Genomic DNA, 12,707 nt, shown 5'->3' on the forward strand with positions numbered 1-12,707 from the left:
CTACCCAAAAATGTACTGCTCAAAGAAAAAGGCATTAAGTAAAAGCAAAGGAAATCCAAAACAAAACAAACTATAGACTGTAGTTAATAATAGTATTGAAACAATAGAACTCAAATTCGTTCATTAGTTGTGACAAATGTATCTCAGTAATGTAAGATGTTAACAATAGGGGAAACTGAGTGAAGGGTATACAAGATCTCTCTGTGCTATCTTGGCAACTTCTCTGTAATCAAAGAACTATTCCAGAATAGAAAGTTTATTAAAAAAAAAAAAAAAACATACTCTTCCAGGCCAAGCTGGTAATCACAGATTTCCTACAAGGAAGGACACTATTTCTTTGGCTTAAGACTTCAACCATTAATATGATTAAATGAGGGCTTTAATGAATTAAATAAACTAAAAATAAAATTTTATATCCATGGTCTTGTCTGTCATTTACACTCCTTATCCCAATTTTCTTGTTTTAAGCTCTTGGTATGGATCTGTTCATGGAAGTTTTTAAAAGGAAGGAAGAGACAGAAGTAGTATGGGCGTTCAAAATAAGTCCATAGATTCTTCGATACTTGAGGTGGAGCTAATTCCTGTCCCTTCACCTCTAAGAAGAAAAAAAAAAAAGAAATATATGTGACAGATGTGATGGTGTGACTTCAGAGATCAGATTCTAAAAGGCATGTGGCTTCGGCCTTTCTCTCTCTTAAATAACCCACTCTCAAGGAAGCCAGCCACCATGTTGGGAGGATACTCCAGAGGCCCCATGAACAGGCCCAGGCAGCAAGCAACTGAGGCCTCCCACCCACAACAATGGGAGTGCACCATCTTAGAAGATTTCCCAGTTCAGCCTTCAGCTAACTACAGCCCCTGCCATCTTGACCACAGATTCATGAAAGGCTCAGAGCCAGAACCACCCAGTTAAGTCACCCCCAAATGCCTGACCCACATAAACTATAAAATAATAAATGTTTATTGTTTAAGCTATTATGGTTTGGGTAATTTGTTATGCAGCAACAGACAACTCCTTAGTTCACCACCTACTTCCACCAAAGATAGAACTGTCCTTAACTGATCCTTCGTCTAGATACAGCGTCTCCTAGATTTTTTTTGTGCCGTAGACCTCTCTGTCACTGTATTCACTTCCTATTGCTGCTGTAACAAATGACCACAAACCTAATTGCTTAAAATAGCACAAATGTATTGTCTTACAGCTCTGGAGGTCAAAAGTTCATATGGAACGCACAAGGCTAAAACCAAGGTGTTGGCAGGGCTTTTTCCTTCTACAGGCTCCAGGGGAGAATCTGTTTCCTTGACTTTTCCAGTTTCTAGAGGCTGTTCACATTCTTCAGCTTGTGGCCCCTTCCATCTTCAAAGCAACCCCTTTACTCTGTTTCGATGATCACAAAGTCATTCCCCCTCTGACTCTGATTCCAACTCTGCCTCCCTCTTTCACTTATAAAGGTCTTTGTGATTACATTGGTTCCATCTGGACTCTCTACGATAATCTCCCTATTTTAAGGTCAGATGATTAGCCACCTTAATCCTACCTGCAACCTTAATTCCCCCTTTGCCATGCAGCATGACATTTCGCAGGTTCCAGGGAGTAGGTTGTGGATGTCTTTGGGGAGCCATTATTCTGCCTACCGTTAGTCAGTCTGGTGAAATCTATGGAGCCCCTCTCAGGATGATGCTTTTAAAGGCATTCAATAATACGCATATGACTACCAAGGAAACTAACCCCACTAAATAGCATTGTCAAAATACTTTAAAAAACAAATGTGTGATGTAGTAATACACGTTTCTCTTTTAACACATTATAAGATCTAATGGTGAATCTAGTAACTATCTTAATTTCAAAGTGGAGATGAGGTATAAACGCTACTTCAAAATCATCGGCAATCATGTATTATAAAAATTATGATTTCTATTGGTGGCATAGTCCTAGGTAGTACAACTACTATGGCTTGTTGCCTACATTTATACTCAGAGGAAATGCTACTTTTCTGTTAGAGGTTAGTAATTTTTTTTCCTACTCAAATTCACACCAAATTTGGCTTAAGCTCTGGTTAAGAACCCAGGTAGAATCAAGGAATTTACTTAACTTAAAAGAAATAAATAGGGGGTGCCTGGGTGGCTCAGTCGGTTAGGCATCTGACTCTTGATTTCGGCTCAGGTCATGATCTCAGGGTCGTGGGATCGAGCCCCTCGTCGGCTCTGAGATCCGCAGAGAGTCTGCTTGTCCCTCTCCCTTGGCTCCTCTCCCGCCCCTCATAAATAAATAAATAAATAAAATCTTTTTAATAAACAAATAGTACTAAAGTAAGTGAGAAGGACACTAGCTCCTCAAATTTCTGGAAACTGTCCCTTTCAATTCAATTCAAATTTTATTTAGCACCTACTATGTACAGAGACCTTCATATACCCAATATGAGCAAGAAAAACAACAAATGTAATGGAAAGTCAGTGACAACATGCAAATAAAACAAGGATTCTCATAATTTATAGAGGAAAATCTGCCTTCTAACTTAAAAATGGGCATATTTGGGCGCCTGGGTGGCTCAGTTGGTTAGGCGACTGCCTTCAGCTCAGGTCATGATCCTGGAGTCCCAGAATCGAGTCCCGCATCGGGCTCCCTGCTCAGCAGGGAGTCGGCTTCTCCCTCTGACCCTCCCCCCCCATGCTCTCTCTCTCTCTCTCTCTCTCTCATTCTCTCTCTCACATAAATAAATAAAATCTTAAAAAAAAAAAAAGTGGGCACATTTGTGTTCTCAATCTAATGAAATCAGACCAGGGTGGGGGAGGAGTAGGAGGAACCCAGACGCATAGGATTTGCGAACATGACAACAGTGACATCTAGTGGGCATCATATGCCAAAGCACCTCAAGTACCTACCAAGGAAGGCTACAGATGGAAGCAAGCACAGAGAGCCACACTCATTAAACATTTATTGAGCACCTATCATAGATTAATATCTCATTAGGCCCAGGCCAGCAGCCCACTCGTGTTCTTCTCCCGCCCCTGGCTCTATTCCACACCATAATAGCCTCACGTGTACATACCTCAGCCAAGTCCCAGACACATGGTAGGTAAAGAAAATGATTCTGGCTATTCGTAACCTAAAACGAACTGACTGGAGATTCAATGCCAAAGTAAAAACTCGTGCAGGTATGAGATTACCACATCTAGGCAAGGGATATTTGTTCATGGGGACAAAGAAAAACATGTGCACTCAGGTAGGTTATGATGTTGACCCTAGGGGTGGAGTCATTCCATACTCCACAAACTACTTCTATGTTTTGTCCCCTGTGATCATTCCTGTTTCCTTCCTCCAGAAAACCCAAAGTGCCTTAGAGAAAATGCTAGGGCTGCGAGAGAAGAACGGAAGGGGAAGAAGTAAATAGACAGGGCTTGGAGGGAAGTGAGGTCCTTTGGCCCTTGGACCTAAGGTGCACACATTTATGGCAGATCCACTCTGCAAAGGAAGGGCAGCCCCAGGCACTGTTCTTCTCTGTGCTGAGATCCTATACCCCACAGTGGGCTAGAGATCCATTGGAATCTGGGTGTTCAAAGTCCAATGGCTGGAGGAGAGGCCCATGCAGAGACATGCTTGGGACCATTTGCACAAGGAAGTCCTGAGTCTCAGGTACCCAAAACAAGGTCGACAAGGGCAGAGGTGGACTCCAAGAGGACACTGCTCTCAGCCTCCATGGACTCCTCAGCCAGTGAGAAACCAAAGCAAAACCATGGGGAAGGGAAGAGAGCTCTGGCCCAGACTTAAGGGTACTACTACTCTTGTACCCACACTTCCCAGTTGGGACCAGTATCATGACTGCAGCAACTGTTTAAGCATTCATGTAGTCGATGTGGAAGAGGAGTGAGAGAGATCAACCACACCTCTCTTTCTAAAAGCGCTCTGGAGTACAGCTGTTCTCACACTTCTCTGTGCACAGGAATCACCTGGCATCTTGTCAGAACGCGGATTCTGATTCAGTGGGTCTGCAGGGGGAGCGAGAACATGCATTTCTAACAATGCCCAGGTGCTGCTGCTGCTGATCTGTGGGCCACACCTCGAGTAGGAAGGCTGTAGGAGACATAATTTTCGTCTGCCTGGCACTCCATTTTCTCAGAGAACCCATCCCACTCCCATTCCATAGGAATACCTCCTCCTTCCGAGTGATTCACCTGAGGCTGGTTCTACCCTCCCAAAAGCAGGCACATGCCCCAAGCCAGGCTGATGGGAAGCCTTCCCAGAACACTGTCAGAACTATTAAGCATTGCCAACTGTGCACTTATGATGAACATGGTGAAGGTCATCCTTTGAGTCAGCTTGAGAATAACACCATCGCAGAAGAAAACATTGCCAAGACATGATGAGAAAGAGGCAGGGCTCAGGAGAAATCCTGCATCTAGCCACGCCTCTAAGCTTCTCAGCAGTAAAGCCTCCTTGGGATGCATAGTCAAGAGAAGAGCTAAACTGCCTGAGTTCAGATCCTGCCTTTGCCATTTCTTAGCTGTATGATGTTGGGCCAGTTATTTAGCTTCCCTGTGCTTCCATTTCCTCCTCTGTAAATGGGGATAATTATGGTTCCTTACTCATGGGGCTGCTGTGATGTTTGGTTGATTAACGTATGTTAAATTCTGAGAACAGTGCCCAGCGCATGGTCGGATCCAGAGAAGCACTTACTCTTACCATGACTATCATTATTTTTATTATTATTTTATCCCCAAGACAACCTCTCAGGGAAGGTATTATTTTTATCTTCATTCCCATTTTGTAGATGAGGAGATAAAATGATTGTGAGACAGATACTATTAATGAACAACACTGCTGAGATAATGTCAACATTCTTCCTCAAACTGTAATGTGCACTCTTCTAATGCTATCTTTTGTTATTCAGCTATTTTATTGCTATACGAATATAAAACAGTGTATGTATGTGTGTGTGTGTGTGTGTGTGTTCATATATATATGAAATCCTGTTGTCAAAAATACTTTTCTATATACATCTTTCTACAGGTAGACAGAAAAAAAAATGACTGAAGAAATTTATATCCAAATATTAACTTCTGAATAGAAGGCTACAGATAACCTTTATGCGTATGTCTAAGATTTTAAGAGACTTCCAAAGACTCGATAGTTGGCAGATGTGGGGTGCCAGGGTTCTCTCACCTCCATCTGCTACCTGAGAGCTGTCAGGCTCCCAGGACTCTCCTCAGCTGGAAATGGACTGAGGGAATCTTCTTGAATCTAGAATCTACATTTGTTAATAGCCCTTGGTGTGGCCCCATGTCCCAGTGTTTCCCAGTAGGTCCTAAGTTGCTAGAGTGAAGGCTCCCAGTGGTGCCATAAAATTCCCTCTTACTTCCATTTGGTGTCTTCTCAGTCAAGTATTGTCAGCACTCACAGCTTGGCACTCACTTGGGAGCTCTTCCATGTGGAAGAACTCATGTGGTCCTTTGAGGCGAAAAGGGTGAGGTTCCACGCAGGGGCTCTCCTTTCTACATCTTCTACCACCAACATGCAGCTTATTATAGAGAAAAATGTGGTTTTTTTTAAAGATTTCATTTATTTATTCATGAGAGACAGAGAGAGAGAGAGAGCGAGAGAGAGGCAGAGGAAGAAGCAGGCTCCCAAGGAGCAGGGAGCCCGATGTGGGACTCGATCCCAGGACCCCGGGATCATGACCTGAGCCGAAGGCAGACGCTTAACCATCTGAGCCACCCAGGCGCCCGAGAAAAACGTGTTTTTAAAAGCCAATATTTGTTCCATAAAAGCATTTAAACATATGTTGGAAAGATACTGGAAGAAGTGGTTTGCATCCTGCCAAACTTCATGGTGCTGAGAATACTTTTTCCCTAGCATTTGTTTTTGCTCTTTGGGAGTCCTTAAAATTCAATAAACTTTGAATCATCTACCCTGGATTCTTTAGTCTACACATCCTCTCAGTTTCCTGGCTGATTTCCCACCTCCACAATGGCTGGCACAGAACCGCTGTGAAATCTATAAAGATATTACTAAGATCTTCCCTAATTTCTTAGAAAAAAAAATTGTCTTTAAACATTTCGACGGGTAAAAACTCAAGTCTGATCCCTCTTTATCATTTAGTGAATATTTGTTCAGTGCCTTCTATGTGACAGACCCTGGGGGTAAAGTGATGAATTAAAACATACACTCTTGGGCACCTGGGTGGCTCAGTTGGTTAAGTGACTGCCTTCGGCTCAGGTCATGATCCTGGAGTCCTGGGATCGAGTCCCACATCGGGCTTCCTGCTCAGCAGGGAGTCTGCTTCTCCCTCTGACCCTCCCTCCTCTCATGTGCTCTCTCTCATTCTCTCTCTCAAATAAATAAATAAAATATTTTTAAAAAATTAAAAAAATGAAACATACACTCTTCCCGCCCTATGGGAACTTAGAATCTAGTGGCCTTAAATCTCACTCACCTCTAGAACTGATTTCCGTTTGTCATCTTTCAATGCTACATGCTCTGCAAATTGTCCAAAATCAAAACTTTCTGTGCACATTGAAGAGAGAGAGGCCCCGGGAGAAAGGCATTAGGAGAAAAGAAGTTGCTTCACATTTTATATTCCTAATTATTGGTCTAAAATCTGCCTTTGCAAGTATATTTCAAGTTCCATGAGAACAGGGACCATATCTTTTTATTCACTGCTTTATCTCCAGCACCTAGAACAGTGCCTGGCACCCAGGAGGCGTTCAACAAGTACTAATTTACTGAATGAATGAATAAACGAATGAATCTAGAAATATTGCCTGGCAGATGGTAGGTGCTCATTTGTGGATGGTGAGATGGATGAGCAGGTGGTGGAGTAGATGAGTGGATACGTGTATAGGTGAGTTAATGGTGGATGGACAGGTAGAAGGTGGGGTAGGTTAATGAGACATGAATGAGTGGGTGAATATATGCATGGTTGGGTTGGTGCTTATTGGGTGGGTGATTTTTAAAACGGCAAAGTTTCAGTACGGTGACCAGGATACTTATGATAACGTTCAGTTTGTAGAGGTTTGAATTTGCTCCAGTTGGGAAGATATCACAGAAACACCACCAGGGTTTGGAGCAGCCCATGAACAGGACGTGGCCTACACATGATGTGGATGGAACTGGAGGGTGTTATGCTGAGCGAAATAAGCCAATCAGAGAAAGACATATATCATATGATCTCACTGATATGAGGAATTCTTAATCTCGGGAAACAAACCGAGGGTTGCTGGAGTGGTGGGGGGTGGGAGGGATGGGGTGGCTGGGTGATAGACATTGGGGAGGGTATGTGCTATGGTGAGCACTGTGAATTGTGCAAGACTGATGAATCACAGACCTGTACCCCTGAAACAAATAATACATTATATATTTAAAGAAGAAGAAGAAGAAGAAGAAGAAGAAGAAGAAGAAGAAGAAGAAGAAGAAGAAGAAGAAGAAGATAGCAGGAAGGGAAAAATGAATGGGGGAAATCGGAGGGGGAGACGAACCATGAGAGACTATGGACTCTGAGAAACAAACTGAGGGTTCTAGAGGGGAGGGGGGGTTGGGGGATGCGTTGGCCTGGTGATGGGTATTAAAGAGGGTACGTTCTGCGTAGAGCACTGGGTGTTATGCACAAACAATGACTCATGGAACACTACATCAAAAACTAATGATGTAATGTATGGCGATTAACATAACATAATAAAAAATAATAATAATTTTAAAATTAATTAATTAATTAATTAAATTTTAAAAAGAAAAGGAAGTGGCCTGCACATTGCTGAATTGTCATCCCAGGTCATGAGGCTCCAGCAGCACACATGGGTCATTGTCAAGAGCACCTCCTGGTTTTGCTATCCTCACCATTTTCCCTACTCCTGACAATGGCATCTTTTTACCCTTGGAAGAACTACTTCCTCCTCCGAATATGATCTCATGGGTGGGCACATGACATAAGCTGGGCTACCCAGATGTTTGCCCCTTGGAATTTGAACCTGGAGCAGAAGAACACTAATCATTTCCTAGAGCTGCCATAATCAAGCACTACAAACTGGGTGGCTTAAAACAACAGAAACTTTTTATCTCACAATTCTGGAAGCTACAATTCCAAAATTAAGTAGCTGGCAGGGCCCACATGCTCCATCTGAAATCTATAGGGGATAACCCTTCCTTGCCTCTCCTAGCATCTGGTGTTTGCTGGCAATCCTCGTCATGCCTTGGGTTTTGGATGCATCAACCCAGTCTCTGCCCCCATTGTCACATCATCTTCCCCTTGCATGTCTCTGTCTCTCCTCTTATATGGACACCAGTTATACTGGATCGCCACCCTACTGGATCACCACTGGATGAGCAGGACTTCATCTTGAGTACATTTGCCAAGATCCTTCTTCCCAGTAAGATCCCATTCACAGGTATGGAGGGCTAAACCTTCAACATATATTTTGGGGGAGGACACAATCCAACCCATAATTGACATGAAGTCTAAAACCATATGGAACTCATTCATCCAAAGAGAGGAGCCTAAAGAGACTCCCTGGATCCCTGGTGTGCTTTGGTCCTTATGTTTTCCAAAGTCTAATGGGGAGAGTTTACTTGGTTCAATTAACTATACCTTCATATCCTTACCATAAACTCCATTTAATTTTGTCTTTTTACCCTTTTAAGACAGAATTGGTTCATGCTGCCTACAACCAAAGTATCCTAACAGCTAAACCCAGTCCTCCAAGACAAAAGGGCTGAGTGTGGTGCATGTGCATCGCTCCCATCTCCCTTCCCTTTGGACCTTGAAGAGTGAGCTTGGCAAGAAGAGGTCAAGGGGTTCCTTTGTCAACTTAAATGAAAACAATAGGATGGGGTGCCTGGCTGGCTCAGTCAGAGGAACATACAACTCTTAATCTCGGGGTTGTGAGTTCCAGCCCCACAATGGGTGTAGAGATTACTTAAATAAATTTAAAAACTTTAAAAAAAAAAAGAAGAAGAAAACAGAAGGACTTTCCAAGTGACTTTTTATTTAACAAGGGCACCTCTTTCCCTCTGTATTTTAGTTCAAGAAGCGTGGATGGTTTGCCAGCTAGATTGTGTTGAATTCTTGCCTAAACTTATCACAGGGCTGTTGTGACAATTAAACAGGGGATTAAAAACATGAGCTTCAAAGTGTTAGACAAGAATGAAGGCCCACATCTTCAAATGAGGAGGATCAAGCAGTGAACTTTAGATTGAAAAGACCCCTTCAGTTAAAAATCAATCCCTTATCCTGCTTTATTTTCCTCTGTAATCTGATATTATGCTTTATCTGTATTTATTTATTTACCCACTGTCAGTCTTCTCCACTTGAAGACAAGTCCCATAAAGGCAAGGGCTTGGTTTCACTCACTGCTGAACCCACAGTGCCAGAAGGAATAAATGAGGGAATGAAAGCAACAAGCTCCAAACCAACCTTATTGTTAGTGCTGCAGACATATTACTTCACCTGAGTTTTAATCTCCTCATCACTAAAATGGGAATGCTAAAATCTACTTTTTTAGATAATTACAGGAATTAAGATGAAGTAAGGCTAACTATTCAAAATGTAGTCTGGAAAGTATGGTACTGGCACAAAAACAGACACATAGATCACTAGAACAGAAGAGAAAACCCAGAAATGGACCCTCAACTCTATGGGCAACTAATCTTCGACAAAGCAGGAAAGAATAGCCAATGGAAAAAAGATAGTCTTTTCATCAAATGGTGTTGGGAAAACTGGACATCAACACACAGAAGAATGAAACTGGACCACTGTCTTATACCATACACAGAAATAAATTCAAAATGGATGAAAGACCTAAATGTGAGACAGGAGTCCATCAAAATCCTAAAGGAGAACACAGGCAGCAACCTCTTTGACCTCGGCTGCACGTCGCTAGAGGCAAGGGAAACAAAAGCAGAAATGAACTATTGGGACTTCATCAGGACCAAAACCTTCTGCACAGTGAAGGAAAAAATTAACAAAACTAAAAGGCAGCCTACGGAATGGGAGAAGATATTTGCAAATGACATATCTGATAAAAGGTTAGTATCCAAAATCTAAAAAGAACTCAACAAACTCAACACCCAAATAAAAAACAATCCAGTTAAAAAATGGGCAGAAGACATGAACAGACACTTTTCCAAAGAAGACATCCAGATGGCTAACAGACATATGAAAAGATGCTCAACATCACTCAACATCGGGGAAATGCAAATCAAAACCAGGATGAGATACCAACTCACACCTGTCAGAATGGCTAAAATTAACAACACAAGAAACAACAGGTATTGGCGAGGATGTGGAGAAAGGGGAACCCTCCTACACCGTTGGTGGGAATGCAAACTGGTGCAGCCACTCTGGAGAACAGTATGGAGGCTCCTCAAAAAGTTAAAAACAGAGGGGCCTGGGTGGCTCAGTTGGTTAAGCCTCTGACTCTTGGTTTCGGCTCAGGTCATGATCTCATGGGTCGTGAAATCAAGCGCCACTTAGGGCTCTGCGCTCAGCAGTGAGTCTGCTTGAAAAATTCTCTCCCTCTGCCTCTCCCCCACTCACACATGCTCACTCTCTCTCTCTCAAATAAATAAATCTTTTTTTAAAAAAAGTTAAAAATATAACTACCCTATGATCCAGCAATTGTACTACTAGGTATTTACCCAAAGGATACAAAAACACAAAATCAAAGAGGTACATGCACCCTGATGTTTATAGCAGCATTACCAATAATAACCAAACTATGGAGAGAGCCCAAATGTCCATCGACAGATAAATGGATAAAGAAGAGCTGGTATATATACACATTGGAATATTACTCAGCCATCATAAAGAATGAAATCTTGCCATTTGCAGTGACGTGGATGGAGCGAGAGGGTATTATGCTAAGTGAAATAAGTGAGTCAGTGAAAGACAAATACCATATGATTTCACTCGTATGTGGAATTTAAGAAACAAAACAGACGAACATATGGGAGGAGGAAAAAAAGAAAAAAGAGAGAGGGAAGCAAACCATAAGAGACTCTTAATGATAGAGAACAAATTGAGGGGTGATGGAGGGAGGTGGGTGGGGGATGGGCTAGATGGGTGATGGGTATTAAGGAGGGCACTTGTTGTGATGAGCACTGGGTGTTATACGTAAGTGATGAATCACTGAATTCTACTCCTGAAACCAGTATTGCACTGAATGTTAACTAACTAGAATTTAAGTAAAAATTTGAAAAGAAAAAAAACTGTAGTCTGGAGACAACAGCATCAGCATCACCTGGGAGCTTGCCAGAATGCAGATTCTCAGGCTCCAACCCAGACCCACTGAACCAGAATCTGCATTTTAACAAGAAACCCAAATGACACGTAGGCACATTATAGCTTGAGAAGCCTTGAACAAAGGTATATGAAAATGTTTTATAAACTGTATAGCAATAAACACATATATTATCATTACTGCACAGTTGTTTGCCATAAGTACCCTCACTATTTCACTTATGTGTCAAAGGCAGGTATCCCAAGGGCCTGGTAGAGCACTTAGCACAGGTTAAATATTTAATACAAGACAGTGCCTGATAACAATAAATAATAATCTTAGAGGAGCTCTGATATATTGCTGGAGAGTATAGTAATGGGTGCAATCTTTCTGGAAAAATACTCTATATTTTTGTGCACATGCACAACAATTTACCAAGATGTCCAGGACAGCCTTAAGTTAGGGAAAAAGAGAGACAATTCAAAACAGTAGATTTAATGGGTTAAAATAAATTATATATATAAAAATAACAGAAAGCTTGCAATCATGTTCAGTATTATGGAAATATATGCATCTCCACTACATTGGCTAAGCAAGATTTATGCAGTATAACTTTTTAAAATTATTTTATTTGTTGCCCATTCTGCCTGTGTTGACATGGGAGGAAGGGTATTTATTCAGAGGCCATTTGCAAGAGTTGTGTCCTCAGGTTACCTATACTCTGTCTGATTTGGCTACAAAGCCAAGGATTCCCCGAGACTCAAGTCTTGATAATTTGCTAGAACAACTCACAGAACTCAGAATAATGGTGTTTTTACTCTGTCAGTTAGTTATAAAGGATACTAATGAAGGAGGTAGTTTTGGAGAGAAGTCCAGAAGGGTCCCAAAGGTAGGGACCTTTGTCCCCTTGGGGTTAGGGTGCACCCCCCCCTTTCTGGCATGTGGATGTGTTCACCAATTCAGAAGTTCTCCAAAACCCACAGTTTAAGGATTTTTATGGAGGTTTCTTAACATAGGCAGGATTATAGATAGCAGTTAGTGATTAACTCAGTGACCAGCCCCTCTCCCCTCCCGGGAGATTAGAGAGTGGTGCTGAAAGTTCCAAGATTTTAATCCAGGTCTGGTCTTTCTGGCCACCAGCCCCCATCCTGAAGGTATCTAGAGCCCCACCAAGAGTCACCACCTTAGAACAAGAGACACCCCTGTCACTTTTATCATATGTGAAATTCCAAGCGTTTTAGGTGCTGTGTGTCAGGAACCAGCCGAAGACGAAATATCTTCCTTATTATACCATGACAATGTTTACATTGTTTCATAACTATAATTCATATTTGCTTTGTTTATAGATTAATTTTTGAAATTGAAAGAGTTACCATTTCCTTTTCTACAGCCATCTGCTTCCCTGAATTTTCTGACTTTATTATTTTTTTGCCGTATTTTCCTTTCACCATATCCCATGTTTTTTTCCAAACTTCTCATAATACCAGATTTTCTATGAG

Source organism: Zalophus californianus, chromosome 8, assembly GCF_009762305.2.
Source record: "Zalophus californianus isolate mZalCal1 chromosome 8, mZalCal1.pri.v2, whole genome shotgun sequence".
Classification (NCBI taxonomy): Eukaryota; Metazoa; Chordata; class Mammalia; order Carnivora; family Otariidae; genus Zalophus; species Zalophus californianus.